The following is a 21315-nucleotide window of genomic DNA, read 5'->3' as shown; positions in this document are numbered from 1 at the left end:
CAGACAGGGAGAGACAGACAGACAGGGAGAGGGAGAGACAGACAGACAGGGAGAGACAGACAGACAGGGAGAGACAGACAGACAGGGAGAGACAGACAGACAGACAGGGAGAGGGAGAGACAGGGAGAATGAGACTGGGGGTTTTATTTACTAAAGTCTCCAGATTTATCAAAGGAAAATATCCCATTGATTTACATTGGAATACTGTAATGTTTTTGGTGCCGTTTGCAGCCAGGAAACGTTAGTACAGTGTTTTCTAACCAGGGTTCCCCGTGCACCCCAATGTTCAGGTAATTTTTAAATTGTACCAAATACAGGAGAATTTACAATGCATCTGATCTCAGACGCGGTATTAGAGAGGGTTGGGGTTCCTTACAATGCATTTGATCTCAGACGCGCTATTAGAGAGGGTTGGGGCTCCTTACAATGCATCTGATCTCAGACGCGCTATTAGAGAGGGTTGGGGCTCCTTACAGTGCATCTGATCTCAGACGCGCTATTAGAGAGGGTTGGGGCTCCTTACAGTGCATCTGATCTCAGACGCGCTATTAGAGAGGGTTGGGGCTCCTTACAATGCATCTGATCTCAGACGCACTATTAGAGAGGGTTGGGGATCCTTACAATGCATCTGATCTCAGACACGCTATTAGAGAGGGTTGGGGCTCCTTACAATGCATCTGATCTCAGACGCGCTATTAGAGAGGGTTGGGGCTCCTTACAATGCATCTAATCTCAGACGCGCTATTAGAGAGGGTTGGGGTTCCTTACAATGCATCTGATCTCAGAAGCGCTATTAGAGAGGGTTGGGGTTTCTCAGAATTTCACATAGGGTTCCTTAAGCAAAGAAAGGGTGAAAACCACGGCTTTAGTAAAAAAAAACCCCGAGACTGATCTCTGAGACGCAGAGGAGTTGGAAGTAAAGATCTCGGGCAGTATGAGAGGTTAGAGAGCGCTTCCTTTGGTCTGCGGATTTCTCAGAAAGGGCGATCCGCGTTTTGCGGATGTATCATTATTACCAAGACGCTCCGTGGATTCCGCAGCCCGAAGACGGATCTGTAGAATCCAATCCGCGGATTCTTAGGAATCTACCAACGGATCGCTGAATCCGCGGATTGGATTCTACAAATCCGTCCACGGGTTTTATCCCATGGCGCATTGTGATGAAGCCGCGCAGATTTTACACCGCAAAACGGGGTTTGGGTTTCCTGTCCTGCCCCTTACAGAGAGACCTATACGTTACAGGGGCCCTGCAATAAAGGGTTAATGAGAGCTCCCTGCCTAATGAGAGACAGGCTGGGGAGAGTTGGGAATGTGTTGGGGAGTGAGACGCCTCCTTCTCTGGCACTGAGAGGATGGAGGAGAATGTATTCTGTGAGGGAGAGAAATCTATTCCAGGATTGCATTGAATGGTCCTGGGGTAGGAGTCCTCTCCAGCACCGAAAGGGTTAACCTTCAGCCTCTCAGCAAAACAAGGTGAGTTAATGCAGCTCTCCCCTGACAGGTCAGAGATACAGAGCCCCCAGCACCCCCAGCCTGCAGAGCACCCAGCACCCCCAGCCTGCAGACCACCCAGCACCCCCAGCCTGCAGAGCCCCCAGCCTGCAGAGCCCCCAGCACCCCCAGCCTGCAGAGCACCCAGCACCCCCAGCCTGCAGAGCCCCCAGCACCCCCAGCCTGCAGAGCCCCCAGCACCCCCAGCCTGCAGAGCCCCCAGCCTGCAGAGCCCCCAGCACCCCCAGCCTGCAGAGCCCCCAGCACCCCCAGCCTGCAGAGCCCCCAGCCTGCTGAGCACCCAGCCTGCAGACCACCCCTAGCCTGCAGAGCCCCCAGCACCCCCAGTCTGCAGAGCCCCCAGCCTGCAAAGCAGCCAGCACCCCAGCCTGCAGAGCCCCCAGCACCCAGTCCACAGACCATCCAGCACCCCCAGCCTGCAGAGCCCCCAGCACCCAGTCCACAGAGCACCCCTTCTGCAGAGCCCCCAGCACCCCAGGCTGCAGAGCCCAAAGCACCCAGTCCACCCCTTCTGCAGAGCCCCCAGCACCCCCAGGCTGCAGAGCCCAAAGCACCCAGTCCACCCCTTCTGCAGGGCACCAGCTGCCAGGAAGGGACACAGGAGGGACCCCGAGCCCTGTGCAGGAGGGTTGAGACTGGCACTGCCCTGTGCATATATTATCTGACATCAGCATGGAGAAGCCATGCCCCCATGTACCTCCTCTCCCTGCCTCCCCACCAGTCCCTCCTCTCCCTGCCTCCCCCCCAGTCCCTCCTCTCCGCCCCCTGCCCCCCAGTCCCTCCTCTCCACCCCCTGCCCCCAGTCCCTTCTCTCCCAGTCCCTCATTCTCCCTGCCTCCCCCAGTCCCTCCTCTCCACCCCCTGCCCCCCCCCCCAGTCCCTCCTCTCCACCCCCTGCCCCCCAGTCCCTCCTCTCCCTGCCTCCCCCCTCTCCCTGCAGTTAGTGTGAGATCAGTGTGTGTGCTGTTTCATGCTGAGCGGGTCCCTGCGTCCCTGTGCTGGCTGCACTCTCACTGTCATATCTGTGGACTTGTAAGAAGCTTCCATTCTGCTGCAACCAACAGACCCCTGATGCATTGTGCAGCCCCTGTGCAGCCCCCCACCCCCAGTTTGCAGCCCCCCACCCCCAGTGCACAGTAAGTAATATATCAGTTTCATGTATATACCCCTTACATCGTGGGTAATGTAGTATAGTTTCATGCTACAGTATTTAAAGCTATTGTAAAACAATTAGTTGTGCATGTTTATTTTTCGCTGCATTTGAATGTCTCTATTTTAATGCATTGAAAGCATCTCTTACACAATAAGTCATTTATTTTCATATGTATTTAATGTAAGCCCCCAAAGAACAATTCCACAGTATATTGTATTGTATATCATCCATTTCCCTTGTACAATAAGTAGTTGGTGACTGTCCAGCCCCTTTTAATTAGTCAGTGAGTGCCCTGTCCATTCTAACACCCCAGCCCCGCTGCCCTACAGGCAAATGGTTATTGTTTTGCAATATTTGGGTTGAATTGAATGTCTTGTGATCACTTAGAAACTTCAGTAGGCTGCATTGTGTGGGGCGGGGGTGTTTAGGGTCTCAGCAATGGAACAAAGGCTTTTGCAGCATGCAGAGGGGGTGTGTTGGGGTGTAGGTAGGTCCCTTGTTGTGGTATTTTGGAGGGTTTATCCTCCTCTCCCCCTGTCTGCATCTCCCCATCTGCATTATATACAGGACATATAACTTAGGACAATGCAGGCTCAGTTTTAAGCTGGGTCAGTGACCCCAGCTTTGTGGAGCTGTTCACATAACCTGCTTTCTTTTCCCCATGAAATGTGTCTCGTTTGTCACTCTGTGTTTTTTATTGTAACCACGCTGGCGTTTATTAATAAAAACGATGATGATGATGATGAGCATAAATGTAGGCATTTAACCCCTTCGCTGCAAGAGAAGTCAAGGCTACGCCGTCTTCTCTGGCAATAAAAGGGTTAAGAAAAGACATGGGTCAGGTCTGTAGGAAGGTGGTCCTGGGGTTAGTGGGGGGATCCGATCAGGGGATTTAATGATTTTTTTTCCCAGATGGTAATTTATGTCTTTGTGGTGGGGTGAGGGGGGGGGGGGGATTGTGGTGGTGGTGGGGGGGGGGGGGGTTGCTGGGATGGGGGGGGGAAATGCTTCATTAACCTTCAGATCACGTCCCAGTGAACATCAAAAAGGAGAAATGGGAGAGGGAAAGAGACTGGACAAACCCCCAGCTCCCTCGCCCCTGTCTGAGTCCCATTCTGTTGCGGAAAAATAAATTCAAACTTTACATTTTAATATCATTTAAAAATATCTTTTTTTTCCCCTCCTTTCTGTGCTGAAGATAAAAGCCAAATTACAGAGCAGAATAGAGTTCCCCCTCACATCCTTATCCCCTTTATTTGTCTGTGTGTCTGCGTTTACCAAGGTGCCGGGCGCTCTCCATGCCTGCTCCCAAGAGCTTACAATCTCATTTAGTTGGACACTTAAAAAGTAGTTTGCCCAAAGGTCGCTGCATGTCTGTTGGCGCTCATCCACTTCAGAGGCCAGCGCCTGGCTGGCGAGGCTCGCTCTCCGTATTTCTGCATGCAGTCTCCTGCCCTGAAGTAGTCAATAAAATGAATTTGCTGTCGCGCAGAATAATTAGAGATCCGGCTTTGTGTCGGCGCCGTTTGTCTGACAGCATCATCCCAACTCTTTATCTTGTGAGCCTCCCCGGGGGAAGGTGTCCTGGGTACCAGTGTTTGCTGAACACCTACAGAGCTGGTGGCACTGACGGGGTGAATTCACCCCTTCTCTGGGTCACAGGAAATTCTGTGCATTAACTGTGGCACTGCCAGGAGTTTAGGGGCAATACTCCGTACGAATGTACAAAGTTCTCCTCCGTACCTTCACGGCTCCCCACTCATCTGCTCCTCCGTACATATCAGCTCTGATCTCTCGCTCTGCCCCTGCTCGTCTCCTGCGCTCTGCCCATAACTGTCTCCTCTCCATCCCTTTCACCTCTACTGCTCTCTCTCGCCTTAAACCTTGTTCCCTCGCTGCCCCATACCTGTGGACCTCCCTCACACTCAGTATACGCCGAGAATCTTCTCTCCCCCCCTCCCCCCTGACAGCTGCTTAATTTGGTGACTCTGCAACAGTATTAAAAATAGCCGTTAACCCATATGGTGGTGGATAGCCCTATGTCCTGTGACTGCAGTGCATTTTCAGCCCAGTTTTGCAGGAGTAAGCTGGCTTGTGACATGCGTCCCTATGTCCCTGGTGGACAGTGAATGCAGCGTGTGTAGTCCATTCCTTTAGCCAGGACTTGGTATATACCACGAGTTGCCAACTCCAGTCCTCAAGGGCCACCAAACGGGCCAGGTTTTCAGGATATCCCTGCTTCAGGTTTTGCATGACAGCTGTCAGTGTGCAGGGAAGCGCATGTTAACCTCTTCAGTGCCAGAAGGGTCTGCCGCGTGCTGTAAAGCTGTTTGAGAGGGTCTTGGGTGCTGCTCAGGTATTTACGCTGTGTCCTGTCCAGTGTCCCCGGGCTGAGCGCTAGCCCTGACTGACCCCTCGAGGGGGGGGGGGGGTTGGGAGGGAGAAAGACAGAGCCTGCAAATAATCCCAGCAAAGCAATTCTCCCACCCAGCAGGCTTGGGTTAGACAGGGAGGAGGGGGAGCGGGGGAGAAGGGGGGGCGCGTGCAGGTGGTCCAATCACTTCATTAACAGAGACCCCCGACAGAACAAAGAACCCAGTTTGCCCACCTAGGAAGGGCTTTGCTTAGCGTAGTGTTATTACTGAGATACTTTCTCTCAGATATATATCTCGTTTTATTGTACGCCCTGGGAAGGCAGAAACTGAACTCACAAACTGACACCATCATCCTACCCGCTGCTGTGCCGTGTAACCCCTCGCCATCATCCTACCCGCTGCTGTGCCGTGTAACCCCTCGCCATCATCCTACCCGCTGCTGTGCCGTGTAACCCCTCGCCATCATCCTACCGCTGCTGTGCCGTGTAACCCCTCGCCATCATCCTACCCGCTGCTGTGCCGTGTAACCCCCTCGCCATCATCCTACCCGCTGCTGTGCCGTGTAACCCCTCGCCATCATCCTACCCGCTGCTGTGCCCTGTAACCCCTCGCCATCATCCTACCCGCTGCTGTACCATGTAACCCCTCGCCATCAGCCTACCCGCTGCTGTGCCGTGTAACCCCTCGCCATCATCCTACCCGCTGCTGTGCCGTGTAACCCCTCGCCATCATCCTACCCGCTGCTGTGCCGTGTAACCCCTCGCCATCATCCTACCCGCTGCTGTGCCGTGTAACCCCTCGCCATCATCCTACCCGCTGCTGTGCCGTATAACCCCTCGCCATCATCCTACCCGCTGCTGTGCCGTGTAACCCCTCGCCATCATCCTACCCGCTGCTGTGCCGTGTAACCCCTCGCCATCATCCTACCCGCTGCTGTACCGTGTAACCCCTCGCCATCATCCTACCCGCTGCTGTGCCATGTAACCCCTCGCCATCATCCTACCCGCTGCTGTGCCGTGTAACCCCTCGCCATCATCCTACCCGCTGCTGTGCCGTGTAACCCCCTCGCCATCATCCTACCCGCTGCTGTGCCGTGTAACCCCTCGCCATCATCCTACCCGCTGCTGTGCCGTGTAACCCCTCGCCATCATCCTACCCGCTGCTGTGCCGAAAAACCCCTCACCATCATCCTACCCGCTGCTGTGCCGTGTAACCCCTCGCCATCATCCTACTGCTGCTGTGCCGTGTAACCCCTCGCCATCATCCTACCCGCTGCTGTACCGTGTAACCCCTCGCCATCATCCTACCCGCTGCTGTGCCATGAAACCCCTCGCCATCATCCTACCCGCTGCTGTGCCGTCTAACCCCTCGCCATCATCCTACCCGCTGCTGTGCCGTGTAACCCCTCGCCATCATCCTACCCGCTGCTGTGCCGTGTAACCCCTCGCCATCATCCTACCCGCTGCTGTGCCATGTAACCCCTCGCCATCATCCTACCCGCTGCTGTGCCGTGTAACCCCTCGCCATCATCCTACCCGCTGCTGTGCCGTGTAACCCCTCGCCATCATCCTACCCGCTGCTGTGCCGTGTAACCCCTCGCCATCATCCTACCCGCTGCTGTGCCGTGTAACCCCTCGCCATCATCCTACCCGCTGCTGTGCCGTGTAACCCCTCGCCATCATCCTACCCGCTGCTGTGCCGTGTAACCCCTCGCCATCATCCTACCCGCTGCTGTGCCGTGTAACCCCTCGCCATCATCCTACCCGCTGCTGTGCCGTGTAACCCCTCGCCATCATCCTACCCGCTGCTGTGCCGTGTAACCCCTCGCCATCATCCTACCCGCTGCTGTGCCGTGTAACCCCTCGCCATCATCCTACCCGCTGCTGTGCCGTGTAACCCCTCGCCATCATCCTACCCGCTGCTGTGCCGTGTAACCCCTCGCCATCATCCTACCCGCTGCTGTGCCGTGTAACCCCTCGCCATCATCCTACCCGCTGCTGTGCCGTGTAACCCCTCGCCATCATCCTACCCGCTGCTGTGCCGTGTAACCCCTCGCCATCATCCTACCCGCTGCTGTGCCGTGTAACCCCTCGCCATCATCCTACCCGCTGCTGTGCCGTGTAACCCCTCGCCATCATCCTACCCGCTGCTGTGCCGTGTAACCCCTCGCCATCATCCTACCCGCTGCTGTGCCGTGTAACCCCTCGCCATCATCCTACCCGCTGCTGTGCCGTGTAACCCCTCGCCATCATCCCACCCGCTGCTGTGCCGTGTAACCCCTCGCCATCATCCTACCCGCTGCTGTGCCGTGTAACCCCTCGCCATCATCCTACCCGCTGCTGTGCCGTGTAACCCCTCGCCATCATCCTACCCGCTGCTGTGCCGTGTAACCCCTCGCCATCATCCTACCCGCTGCTGTGCCGTGTAACCCCTCGCCATCATCCTACCGCTGCTGTGCCGTGTAACCCCTCGCCATCATCCTACCCGCTGCTGTGCCGTGTAACCCCCTCGCCATCATCCTACCCGCTGCTGTGCCGTGTAACCCCTCGCCATCATCCTACCGCTGCTGTGCCGTGTAACCCCTCGCCATCATCCTACCCGCTGCTGTACCGTGTAACCCCCTCGCCATCATCCTACCCGCTGCTGTGCCGTGTAACCCCCTCGCCATCATCCTACCCGCTGCTGTGCCGTGTAACCCCCTCGCCATCATCCTACCCGCTGCTGTGCCGTGTAACCCCTCGCCATCATCCTACCCGCTGCTGTGCCGTGTAACCCCTCGCCATCATCCTACCCGCTGCTGTGCCGTGTAACCCCTCGCCATCATCCTACCCGCTGCTGTGCCGTGTAACCCCTCGCCATCATCCTACCCGCTGCTGTGCCGTGTAACCCCTCGCCATCATCCCACCCGCTGCTGTGCCGTGTAACCCCTCGCCATCATCCTACCCGCTGCTGTGCCGTGTAACCCCTCGCCATCATCCTACCCGCTGCTGTGCCGTGTAACCCCTCGCCATCATCCTACCCGCTGCTGTGCCGTGTAACCCCTCGCCATCATCCTACCCGCTGCTGTGCCGTGTAACCCCTCGCCATCATCCTACCGCTGCTGTGCCGTGTAACCCCTCGCCATCATCCTACCCGCTGCTGTGCCGTGTAACCCCTCGCCATCATCCTACCCGCTGCTGTGCCGTGTAACCCCTCGCCATCAAATACTGCGTTTTCTATAGCACTATGGAAGACCGCTCAGGGAGACTCGGATACCGTTGTCCGGCTGTCCGGCTGCCCGGCTGCCCGGCTGTCCGGCTGTCCGGCTGTCCGGCTGTCCGGCCTCTCACACGTCACCTTTATAATGTATCCTAATCTAGAATCGCTTTACTCTCTCCTAAATCTGTCATCGGATCAAATCAGACAGATTCAGTTACTAATACTAAGAATAACTTTATTTCATGTAGAGTTTTTCTCCCAGTGGGACTCGCAGCGCGTCACAATTATCGTATAGCGCGCGGTACGCAGCGCACAGGGATGTTACAGACACGGCCCCTGCCCAGGTGAGCTTACAAGCTATGTTTTTGGAGCCTGAGGCACAGGGAGATAAAGTGGCTTGCCCAAGGTCACAGGGTGTTGACACCGGGATTAAATTCAGTGAAATTGCTTACAGAGTCAGTGTCTTTACTCACTGAGCCTTACTAATGTCCGGCCTTCCTGCCTCTCACCTGTCTCCCCTACAATCTATCCTAACCGCTGCTGCTGGAATCACTCTACTCTTTCCTAGATCTGTCTCAGCGCCTCCCCTGCTGAAATCCCTCCCGGCTTCCTATTAAATCAGCACTCCTGGGGACCCTTTATGGTTTTTTTTAATAGGATTGAAGCAGAGGGTCATGGCGCTGAACCGCGCTGATTTACGCTCCTGGGATCCCCTGCTTCTTGAGATACTTTACTCCGGGAAGCAGGGAGTCCCCCAGGGGGGCGGCTTTATATCCCATATTACTTACAACATTCTCCTTCTCTACCCCTCCTTACATCTCACCCTAATATCTCACTATACCCCCCTCTGCCCCTCCTTACATCTCACCCTAATATCTCACTATACCCTCCTCTGCCCCTCATTACATCTCACTCTAATATCTCACTATACCCCCCTCTGCCCCTCCTTACATCTCACCCTAATATCTCACTAGACCCCCCTCTGCCCCTCCTTACATCTCACCCTAATATCTCACTATACCCTCCTCTGCCCCTCCTTACATCACACCCTAATATCTCACTCTACCCTCCTCTGCCCCTCCTTACATCTCACCCTAATATCTCACTATACCCTCCTCTGCCCCTCCTTACATCTCACCCTAATATCTCACTATACCCTCCTCTGCCCCTCCTTACATCTCACCCTAATATCTCACTATACCCTCCTCTGCCCCTCATTACATCTCACCCTAATATCTCACTATACCCCCCTCTGCCCCTCCTTACATCTCACCCTAATATCTCACTAGACCCCCCTCTGCCCCTCCTTACATCTCACCCTAATATCTCACTATACCCTCCTCTGCCCCTCCTTACATCACACCCTAATATCTCACTCTACCCTCCTCTGCCCCTCCTTACATCTCACCCTAATATCTCACTATACCCTCCTCTGCCCCTCCTTACATCTCACCCTAATATCTCACTATACCCTCCTCTGCTCCTCCTTACATCTCACCCTAATATCTCACTATACCCCCCTCTGCCCCTCCTTACATCTCACCCTAATCTCTCACTACACCCTCCTCTGCCCCTCCTTACATCTCACCCTAATATCTCACTTTACCCTCCTCTCCCCCTCCTTACATCTCACCCTAATATCTCACTATACCCTCCTCTGCCCCTCCTTACATCTCACCCTAATATCTCACTTTACCCTCCTCTCCCGCTCCTTACATCTCACCCTAATATCTCACTATACCCTCCTCTCCCCCTCCTTACATCTCACCCTAATATCTCACTATACCCTCCTCTGCCCCTCCTTACATCTCACCCTAATATCTCACTATACCATCCTCTCCCCCTCCTTACATCTCACCCTAATATCTCACTATACCCTCCTCTCCCCCTCCTTACATCTCACCCTAATATCTCACTATACCCTCCTCTGCCCCTCCTTATATCTCACCCTAATATCTCACTATACCCTCCTCTCCCGCTCCTTACATCTCACCCTAATATCTCACTATACCCTCCTCTCCCCCTCCTTACATCTCACCCTAATATCTCACTATACCCTCCTCTCCCCCTCTTTACATCTCACCCTAATATCTCACTATACCCTCCTCTGCCCCTCCTTACATCTCACCCTAATATCTCACTATACCCTCCTCTGCCCCTCCTTACATCTCACCCTAATATCTCACTATACCCTCCTCTCCCCCTCCTTACATCTCACCCTAATATCTCACTATACCCTCCTCTGCCCCTCCTTACATCTCACCCTAATATCTCACTATACCCTCCTCTCCCCCTCCTTACATCTCACCCTAATATCTCACTATACCCTCCTCTGCCCCTCCTTACATCTCACCCTAATATCTCACTATACCCTCCTCTGACCCTCCTTACATCTCACCCTAATATCTCACTATACCCTCCTCTGCCCCTCCTTACATCTCACCCTAATATCTCACTATACCCTCCTCTGCTCCTCCTTACATCTCACCCTAATATCTTACTATACCCTCCTCTGCCTCTCCTTACATATCACCCTAATATCTCACTATACCCTCCTCTCGCCCTCCTCACATTTCACCCTAATATCTCACTATACCCTCCTCTGCCCCTCCTTACATCTCACCCTAATATCCCACTATGCCCTCCTCTGCTCCTCCTTACATCTCACCCTAATATCTCACTATACCCTCCTCTGCCTCTCCTTAAATCTCACCCTAATATCTCACTATACCCTCCTCTGCCCCTCCTTAAATCTCACCCTAATATCTCACTATACCCTCCTCTGCCCCTCCTTACATCTCACCCTAATATCTCACTATACCCTCCTCTGCCCTTCCTTACATCTCACCCTAATCTCTCACTATACCCTCCTCTCCCCCTCCTTACATCTTACCCTAATATCTCACTATACCCTCCTCTGCCCCTCCTTACATCTCACCCTAATATCTCACTATACCCTCCTCTGCCCCTCCTTACATCTCACCCTAATATCTCACTATACCCTCCTCTGCCCCTCCTTACATCTCACCCTAATCTCTCACTATACCCTCCTCTGCCCCTCCTTACATCTCACCCTAATATCTCACTATACCCTCCTCTGCCCCTCCTTACATCTCACCCTAATATCTCACTATACCCTCCTCTGCCACTCCTTACTGTACATCTCTGCATTCCTTTCTCGATATGCACCTTCCCGACTTGCGTTCAGCTCAAGAATGTCTTCTCTCTCCCCCTTTTGTATGTAAAACCCTCTCCCACCTAACACCTTTCTCACTGACTGCCTGACTGGCACCCTCTATCCACCTTCACAGCCCGTCTCAAAACTCATCTCTTTAACTAAACATTGCATTAACTCCAAAGTACTCGCCCCTGCATGTACGCGTACCCCAACACCCTCCTACGGTCTCTGTAAGTTCTCCCTACTTACCACTTAGATTGAAAGCTCTTCGGGGGCTTATTGATTACCGATTGATTGATTACTGATTGAAAGCAGTGATTCCTTTTCCTAACTGTTACTTTTATGTCTGAAGCTCTTATTCCCATTATGTGTTCCAACTTATACTGTATTATTGTGTTGCAATTAATACTGCTGTAAAGTGCTATGTACCTGGATATATATATATATATATATATATATATATATATATATATATATATATATATATATATATATATATATATATATATATTATGCACACTAGAATGAATGTCCCAGTGGTGTTGGCTAAGCACTCACAGGAACATTTTAAATAACAAAGGGATTTATTTAGTACGTCACCGTTTGGGTCCTATAACTGAGAGAGGGAGAGATTAGTTCCCCCTTACACTGGGGTGAGGGGGCTTCTAGGTAAGTGTTAGAGAGAGAGAGAGAGAGCCCACCCAGCAAAAATATCCTCACAGTCTCGCTGGCAAATAGGGCGGGTAAGGGGTTAATCATCTTTTAAAACAGCTCAGCAATTAATCTGGTAATAATAATAATTATAATTACAATAATAACAATAACATAATAATAACAACATAGTAATAATAATAATAAACCCCTTTGTTTGAATCTTTTATTGCGAGTATTGTTGTTAACTTGCTCAGCAAAAGGGGGCAGCATCGAACAATATTTATTTATTTATTTATATATAAGAATGTGTTACCAGGAAGTGATACAGTGAGAGTTACCTCTCGTTTTCATGTAGGTCCTGGGCACAGAGTTAAGATGACAAATACATGGTTACAAATACATGGTTACATTAAGTGAACAGGGTTATACATTATATACAAGACATTGCATGCACAGTTAGAGAAGATGTATATTATGGGCGTATGAAACAGTTACAGACCAGATTAAAATGTGAGACAGCCTTAGATTTGAAAGAACTTAAACTGGTGGTGGATGTGAGAGTCTCCGGTAGATTGTTCCAGTTTTGGGGTGCACGGTAAGAGAAGGAGGAACGTCCGGATACTTTGTTGAGCCTTGGGACCATGAACAGTCTTTTGGAGTCTGATCTCAGGTGATAGGTGCTGCATGTTGTAGGGGTGAGGAGCTTGTTCAGGTAGCTGGGTAGCTTGCCCAGAAAGTATTTGAGGGTGAGACAGGAAAGGTGAACTTTGCGCCTAGACTCGAGTGATGACCAATCTAGTTCTTTGAGCATTTCGCAGTGATGTGTGTTATAGTTGCATTGGAGAACAAAACGGCAATAGGACAATGAAACCAAACGCAGTGAGCAGTGTGCAGTGTGCCTTGAGCAGTGTGCCGTGTGCCGTGTGCCGTGTGCCGTGAGCAGTGAATCTTTGCTACTCTATGTAAAGCAGTTGCACTGCATTGGGAACAGCTGCTTCTTACGGTTCTTTGTCCGGGATTTTTGAGTTGGATACTGGTTTTGTTTGCCCAGTTTTGTGGTTTGAAGGTGTAACGTAGTGATGAAGAACACAGCCTTTCACAAAGGCGAAGCCAGTGCAAATAACTGCGCCCGCTCCTTGTGACCTTGCGGAATTCACTTTATTGCCTGGTGCATCAACATTTAGAGTGTAAGCTCTATGGGGCAGGGAATCATTGCAAAATTGTAAAATTGTACAGCACTGTATACATTGTCAGCACTATAAGTAGGAAAAATATATGTATTCCTTTTGTGACTTTATCAAAGATTTGCAGCTACAAAGCCAGGACCGAGCGGCTGTTCCAGCAGCATGCGCGTGCAGTGATATGTTCTGTCCCAGCAGCATGCGCGTGCAGTGATATGTTCTGTCCCAGCAGCATGCGCGTGCAGTGATATGTTCTGTCCCAGCAGCATGCGCGTGCAGTGATATGTTCTGTCCCAGCAGCATGCACGTGCAGTGATATGTTCTGTCCCAGCAGCATGCGCGTGCAGTGATATGTTCTGTCCCAGCAGCATGCGCGTGCAGTGATATGTTCTGATCCAGCAGCATGCGCGTGCAGTGATATGTTCTGTTCCAGCAGCATGCGCGTGCAGTGATATGTTGTGTCCCAGCAGCATGCGCATGCGCGTGCAGTGATATGTTCTGTTCCAGCAGCATGCACGTGCAGCGATATGTTCTGTTCCAGAAGCATGCACGTGCAGCGATATGTTCTGTTCCAGCAGCATGCGCGTGCAGTGATATGTTCTGTTCCAGCAGCATGCGCGTGCAGTGATATGTTCTGTTCCAGCAGCATGCGCATGCAGTGATATGTTCTGTTCCAGCAGCATGCGCGTGCAGTGATATGTTCTGTTCCAGAAGCATGCACGTGCAGTGATATGTTCTCTCCCAGCAGCATGCACGTGCAGTGATATGTTCTGTCCCAGCAGCATGCACGTGCAGTGATATGTTCTGTCCCAGCAGCATGCGCGTGCAGTGATATGTTCTGTCCCAGCAGCATGCACGTGCAGTGATATGTTCTGTCCCAGCAGCATGCGCGTGCAGTGATATGTTCTGTTCCAGCAGCATGCACGTGCAGTGATATGTTCTGTTCCAGCAGCATGCGCGTGCAGCGATATGTTCTGTTCCAGCAGCATGCACGTGCAGCGATATGTTCTGTCCCAGCAGCATGCGCGTGCAGCGATATGTTCTGTCCCAGCAGCATGCGCGTGCAGTGATATGTTCTGTCCCAGCAGCATGCGCGTGCAGTGATATGTTCTGTTCCAGCAGCATGCGCGTGCAGTGATATGTTCTGTTCCAGCAGCATGCGCGTGCAGTGATATGTTCTGTCCCAGCAGCATGCGCGTGCAGTGATATGTTCTGTTCCAGCAGCATGCGCGTGCAGTGATATGTTCTGTTCCAGCAGCATGCGCGTGCAGTGATATGTTCTGTCCCAGCAGCATGCGCGTGCAGTGATATGTTCTGTCCCAGCAGCATGCGCGTGCAGTGATATGTTCTGTCCCAGCAGCATGCGCGTGCAGTGATATGTTCTGTCCCAGCAGCATGCGCGTGCAGTGATATGTTCTGTCCCAGCAGCATGCGCGTGCAGTGATATGTTCTGTCCCAGCAGCATGCGCGTGCAGTGATATGTTCTGTCCCAGCAGCATGCGCGTGCAGTGATATGTTCTGTTCCAGCAGCATGCGCGTGCAGTGATATGTTCTGTCCCAGCAGCATGCGCGTGCAGTGATATGTTCTGTCCCAGCAGCATGCGCGTGCAGTGATATGTTCTGTCCCAGCAGCATGCGCGTGCAGTGATATGTTCTGTCCCAGCAGCATGCACGTGCAGTGATATGTTCTGTCCCAGCAGCATGCGCGTGCAGTGATATGTTCTGTTCCAGCAGCATGCACGTGCAGTGATATGTTCTGTTCCAGCAGCATGCGCGTGCAGCGATATGTTCTGTTCCAGCAGCATGCACGTGCAGCGATATGTTCTGTCCCAGCAGCATGCGCGTGCAGTGATATGTTCTGTCCCAGCAGCATGCGCGTGCAGTGATATGTTCTGTTCCAGCAGCATGCGCGTGCAGTGATATGTTCTGTTCCAGCAGCATGCGCGTGCAGTGATATGTTCTGTCCCAGCAGCATGCGCGTGCAGTGATATGTTCTGTTCCAGCAGCATGCGCGTGCAGTGATATGTTCTGTCCCAGCAGCATGCGCGTGCAGTGATATGTTCTGTCCCAGCAGCATGCGCGTGCAGTGATATGTTCTGTCCCAGCAGCATGCGCGTGCAGTGATATGTTCTGTCCCAGCAGCATGCGCGTGCAGTGATATGTTCTGTCCCAGCAGCATGCGCGTGCAGTGATATGTTCTGTCCCAGCAGCATGCGCGTGCAGTGATATGTTCTGTTCCAGCAGCATGCGCGTGCAGTGATATGTTCTGTCCCAGCAGCATGCGCGTGCAGTGATATGTTCTGTCCCAGCAGCATGCGCGTGCAGTGATATGTTCTGTTCCAGCAGCATGCGCGTGCAGTGATATGTTCTGTCCCAGCAGCATGCGCGTGCAGTGATATGTTCTGTTCCAGCAGCATGCACGTGCAGTGATATGTTCTGTCCCAGCAGCATGCACGTGCAGTGATATGTTCTGTCCCAGCAGCATGCGCGTGCAGTGATATGTTCTGTTCCAGCAGCATGCGCGTGCAGCGATATGTTCTGTTCCAGCAGCATGCGCGTGCAGCGATATGTTCTGTTCCAGCAGCATGCGCGTGCAGTGATATGTTCTGTTCCAGCAGCATGCACGTGCAGTGATATGTTCTGTTCCAGCAGCATGCGCGTGCAGCGATATGTTCTGTTCCAGCAGCATGCGCGTGCAGTGATATGTTCTGTCCCAGCAGCATGCGCGTGCAGTGATATGTTCTGTCCCAGCAGCATGCACGTGCAGTGATGTGTTCTGTCCCAGCAGCATGCGCGTGCAGTGATATGTTCTGTTCCAGCAGCATGCGCGTGCAGTGATGTGTTCTGTCCCAGCAGCATGCGCGTGCAGTGATATGTTCTGTCCCAGCAGCATGCACGTGCAGTGATGTGTTCTGTCCCAGCAGCATGCGCGTGCAGTGATATGTTCTGTTCCAGCAGCATGCGCGTGCAGTGATGTGTTCTGTCCCAGCAGCATGCGCGTGCAGTGATATGTTCTGTTCCAGCAGCATGCGCGTGCAGTGATATGTTCTGTCCCAGCAGCATGCACGTGCAGTGATGTGTTCTGTCCCAGCAGCATGCGCGTGCAGCGATATGTTCTGTCCCAGCAGCATGCGCGTGCAGTGATATGTTCTGTTCCAGCAGCATGCGCGTGCAGTGATATGTTCTGTCCTCGATACGGTGGTACTTATTTTTATTTAGAAAAATAGGCAGAGGTTTTATAAATATTAACTGTGACATCTAACAGGAGGTACACACAAGGTAACACAGGTAACACACACAGGTAACATTACAGGAGCTACACACACATGTAACACACACAGGTAACATTACAGGAGCTCCACAGGTAACATTACAGGAGCTCCACACACAGGTAACACACACAGGTAACATTACAGGAGCTACACACACAGGTAACATTACAGGAGCTCCACACACAGGTAACACACACAGGTAACATTACAGGAGCTCCACACACAGGTAACACACACAGGTAACATTACAGGAGCTCCACACACAGGTAACATTACAGGAGCTCCACATGTAACATTACAGGAGCTCCACACACAGGTAACACACACAGGAGCTCCACACACAGGTAACACACACAGGTAAAATTACAGGAGCCACACACACAGGTAACATTACAGGAGGTACACACAAGGTAACATTACAGGAGCTACACACACAGGTAACACACACAGGTAACATTACAGGAGCTCCTCACACAGGTAATATTACAGGAGCTACACACACAGGTAACATTACAGGAGCTACACACACAGGTAAAATTACAGGAGCCATACACACAGGTAACATTACAGGAGCAACACACACAGGTAAAATTACAGGAGCTGCACACACATGTAACATTATAGGAGCTACACACAAAGGTAACACCACGGGTAACTTTACAGGAGCTACACACACAGGTAACATTACAGGAGCCACACACACAGGTAACACCACAGGTAACATTACAGGAGCTACACACACAGGTAACATCCCAGGTAACATTACAGGAGCCACACACACAGGTAACATTACAGGAGCTACACCCACAGGTAACACCACAGGTAACATTACAGGAGCTACACACACAGGTAACATTACAGGAGCTACACATACAGATAAAAACCACAGGTAACATCACAGGGCTACACACAGAGATAAAGCCACAGGTAACATTACAGAAGCTACACACACAGGTAACACAGGTAACATTACAGGAGCTACGCACACAGGTAACATTACAGGAGCTACACACACAGGTAACATTACAGGAGCTACACACACAGGTAACACCACAAGTAACATTAATAATATTTTCCAAAATGAAAGATGAGTGCAGTTTGCTCGGGATTTGCACTTCTCAGCCTGTAACACATACATCGCTCTCGGACAGCCCGTGAAGTATTACGTGTCAGCTTGTAAAATCCACTCCGAATACAGCACCCTGTGCCCTGAAATGTGTAACCCGGCGGAGTCACGTGGCTGGTGTATTCACTGACATTCTGGGAAAATCCTGTCCTGTTCCTACCTGTCAAAGACGGAAACCCAATCTGATACATTGTAACAGTGACTCCATTCCATTTTATTCTTTAACTTTCCTTTTCTGTGCCCATCCAGTGCTAGAGAAACCTGCAGTGAACAGACATGTTTTTAGTCAAATGGAAATTATTAAACCTCGTGACATTTTCATTCTACATCAGATTTCTCCATTACTGTGTTTTCTGAATCTTTTTAAACCCTGAAACTAGTTTTTGGGGTGACGATTCACTTTCTTTTTGATGTAGCACCCTAGACAATGTATTGTTTGTGTTGATTATTTTTCGGGATAGAATAAAATGGCTGCCATTTTTTCCCAAGGAAATCGTGATTTTGATTTCTTAGAGTATTTATCTTCCCTGTGCCTTTCTCAAAAGCTCCTTCCACATTTTACAGCAGCATTACTACTTTCCCCCTTTTTTTTTCTTATTTTTATATGTAAAGCATGTGACAATGTATAATTCTACATTCTTACCTAAGCTGGCAATCGTTTGCTGCTCCTGTTATAAATCCTGTCAAAATGCTGATTGTGTGCCTAACATAATGGTTGCCTTTCAGTTTCACTGAATCCTTCATTCAGTGTAACTCAGCAGCTATAATGTATCCAGATATTACTATGGCAGTAAATTTGGCAACAAATGATCACAAACAGGAAAGTTTTGCAAAGATCTTGCACTGCTTGGAAGGTGGGCTAAAACCTACTATAGAAATAAAGGGATGCTTTAAAACTCATTAAAAATCGCATTAAGAGTTGAATAATAATTTAGATAAGAAATGCAGTAATTATTATCTAATACTACAGAACTGATTTATTAAAAAAAACATAAGATTTCACATGTTTTCTGCTTTAAAGTAGTAACAGTGAAAGAAGCATTGGACACATGGTGTCATGATAATATCACAAGATATTAAGTAGTTTAATCTATCTTGTGCTTCGGGGGTTAATGGGCTTCCATTTGGGTTTAAAGATACCATGTATTGGGTTGTATTTCAAGGGGAATTCAATTGAAGTTGGATTTGAGAGGTACAAAGAGAGGGTTTATGGTATGTTATCACCTTTTACAGGCCTAGTGGTAAAAACTGATATACTGTAGTATCAAGATAAGAAGTGTTGCTAGAGATGAGTGAATTTTAGTTCTCCTAACACTAACATAAACAGGACACTAGCTAAGACATTTCAAAGCATTCTCTGGAGGGGGTTTATGGAGGGCCAGGGGGCGTGGCTAAGAAAGTATTCAAGCTAAAAGTATGTTTATTACAAATGAGAATATCATGTGACGTCATCTCCTCTGCATAATAAGGGTTACACATCTGTAATCGTGTCACAGAGGGGGATGTTCCGACATCACACACCGCATGTTTAACAGGTACTGGGGGACAGATATTAATTTGTTGCTCAAGTTTAGTGGTAAGACGGTCTTAGTCTCGTTACGTCCGTCATGAGCGCCTGGATGTATTGATGTGACTCACATGTGTCTACGTATTAGTGAAGGAAAGTTATGAATACATTTAGATATTGAAGAGGAGTTTAAAGTTGTTTATAAAAAAAAATGTTATTCTGTCATAAACTGTCAATCTAACAGCCGATTTACGACGCGGGCGGGGCTTATGCTGTTCCCATGAGAAAGGAATGTATTTAAGTCTGGGAAAAGATTATGAAAATTAGATTTCACCAGAGGTGTATTTGGGATAAAACCTATAACTTTTGGGTCATGTACTGTATAGGGATTTCTATTTGATGTTTTATCCTTTTATTTTGAGAAATGTTCTGCATTTATTGTAACTGTATGTTCTTGTAATACTTTTGTTCTGTAATCTAAGCACTGTATTTTTATAAATATATTAAACATGTAATAAGTAATGCTTTGGGCTCTGAATGAACTGTCGCACGCTCTGGAGAGAGTATTTACATTTTTGGACACATTTTGTTACAACTGATTTTTGTGTGTTAAAGTGCATAGTTTTTTCTATAAATCACAGGGACCTGAGGCTCTTGCAAATCTTAATTTTACATCTTATTTGCATATACCAGGTGGTGGCAGTGTATAGATATGATTGCAATTGAGTAAGGGGTTAATATTAACTCATTGGAGGTTCCTTGCGCAGGCGAAAGGTGAGTCGGCTAGAGTAGCCATGTGTATTAAACCTGGTTGCGTATCTAAGTCGCATGCCCACATGTTGTACATGACACATGGGATCAGATACACTATATTGTCCGTACTTTATACTCTCTAACTAAGGCTGAGTCCATAGCGACTTTAGCCGTGTGGAGGCGCGCGGAGGGAAAGCGGGTGCTTTCCCTGGCCTTAGTTCGCGCACCGTCCGGGGGCGTCAGGGGGCGGGCCAGTGACATCACGGAGCTGGTTTGCCCTCATTGGGCGAACCGCTCACGTGACCAACCATGCGCTCCCGTGAGCGCTTAAACGGAAAAAAAAACTGTCGGCTACGCTTCCAGACACCTGGAGCCCCTGCTAAAGCCGCTCTCATTGCGGCTGCAGGGGCTCACTGCCAAGCGTGAGCGCTGGTCAGCGCGGGTCAGTGCCTAAGCGCTGACCATGCCCCGTGGCCTTAGAGTGTCACCATCAGAAGAAGACTTAGGCAGATGTACGAATGCAAACAAACGTTTCCGGCTTTGGGCCACGTCAGAAATAGGAAGCCTGGGAGGGTGACGACACCTGATTCCTTCCTAGAGAAGTTACTGTGACTCGTGAACAATGACGCCTCGTGTAACTCCTCCTCACACTCGCCAGATCGCAATGGCGCAGAATTGCAGCAGTGGCTTTTCCGTGATACATTGTTACTAAGAGGCACAAGATGACAAAGCCTTTTAGTGTCAGTTTTCTTACAAATAACCACGTTTCCTGAGTGGGAGAATGAAAGCCAAGTGTACAAACCAACTTAAGTGAGCTGTTGTGAAAGAGTTAAAAGCCGCTGTGGCTCAGCGGGCAGAAGCCGGAAAAATAGCAGAGCAGTGAAAGGTTGTAACATACAAGGAATTACCAGCGCAGGACTCTGTAAATAACCGGCGGTGTTGATGACTGTACGGCTGGAAATTCCTTCCGATAAAATATTACTCCGTGGTGAAATTACCACCAGCCTCAGTAGGAGATGTTTCTCTGCAATTCAATCCTTTATGGAAATCCAGAGAGAACAGAACTTTGTTGCAGTAAAATATAATTTCACAGGTAACTGCTAGACAGAACAATGCTCATTTTTCTCTTTCTCACAAGCTGCATGCCCTTGAAAATGCCTTGAATATCCTGTAAGATCCCTCTGCCTCGCGTAGCTGGTTAATTGTCTGTGTTCTCTCCAGGAGTGTAATTAGAACTGAGTGTAAGTGTTTTTCTCTCTGGGAGCTGAAATCTCGCTGCACAGCGCCAAGTTATAAGGAATGAGGCAGAATCACTGAACGTCACTGGGAAATCACACTTCTCACGTTGCACAAACATTGTAGTGTCACTAGTTCTCCTTCTTGTAATAATCCGAGGCGTCAGGCTA

At 50.2% G+C, this 21315-nt stretch overlaps 1 protein-coding gene across 1 annotated transcript in view; it reads left to right on the top strand.

Moving 5' to 3' along the window:
- The first annotated feature begins 2437 nt into the window (after positions 1-2437).
- SEMA5B (semaphorin 5B) overlaps positions 2438-21315 on the top strand; it is a 279793-nt gene continuing 260915 nt past the window's right edge. The window contains exon 1 of the mRNA XM_075610072.1: positions 2438-2648. The gene's annotated coding sequence lies outside the window, so the exon portion shown is untranslated. The remainder of the gene's footprint in view (positions 2649-21315) is intronic.

This window comes from Ascaphus truei, chromosome 7, assembly GCF_040206685.1.
Source record: "Ascaphus truei isolate aAscTru1 chromosome 7, aAscTru1.hap1, whole genome shotgun sequence".
Taxonomy (NCBI): Eukaryota; Metazoa; Chordata; class Amphibia; order Anura; family Ascaphidae; genus Ascaphus; species Ascaphus truei.
Note: the sequence above shows the minus strand (reverse complement) of the source record. Positions and strands in the feature narration are given on the sequence as shown.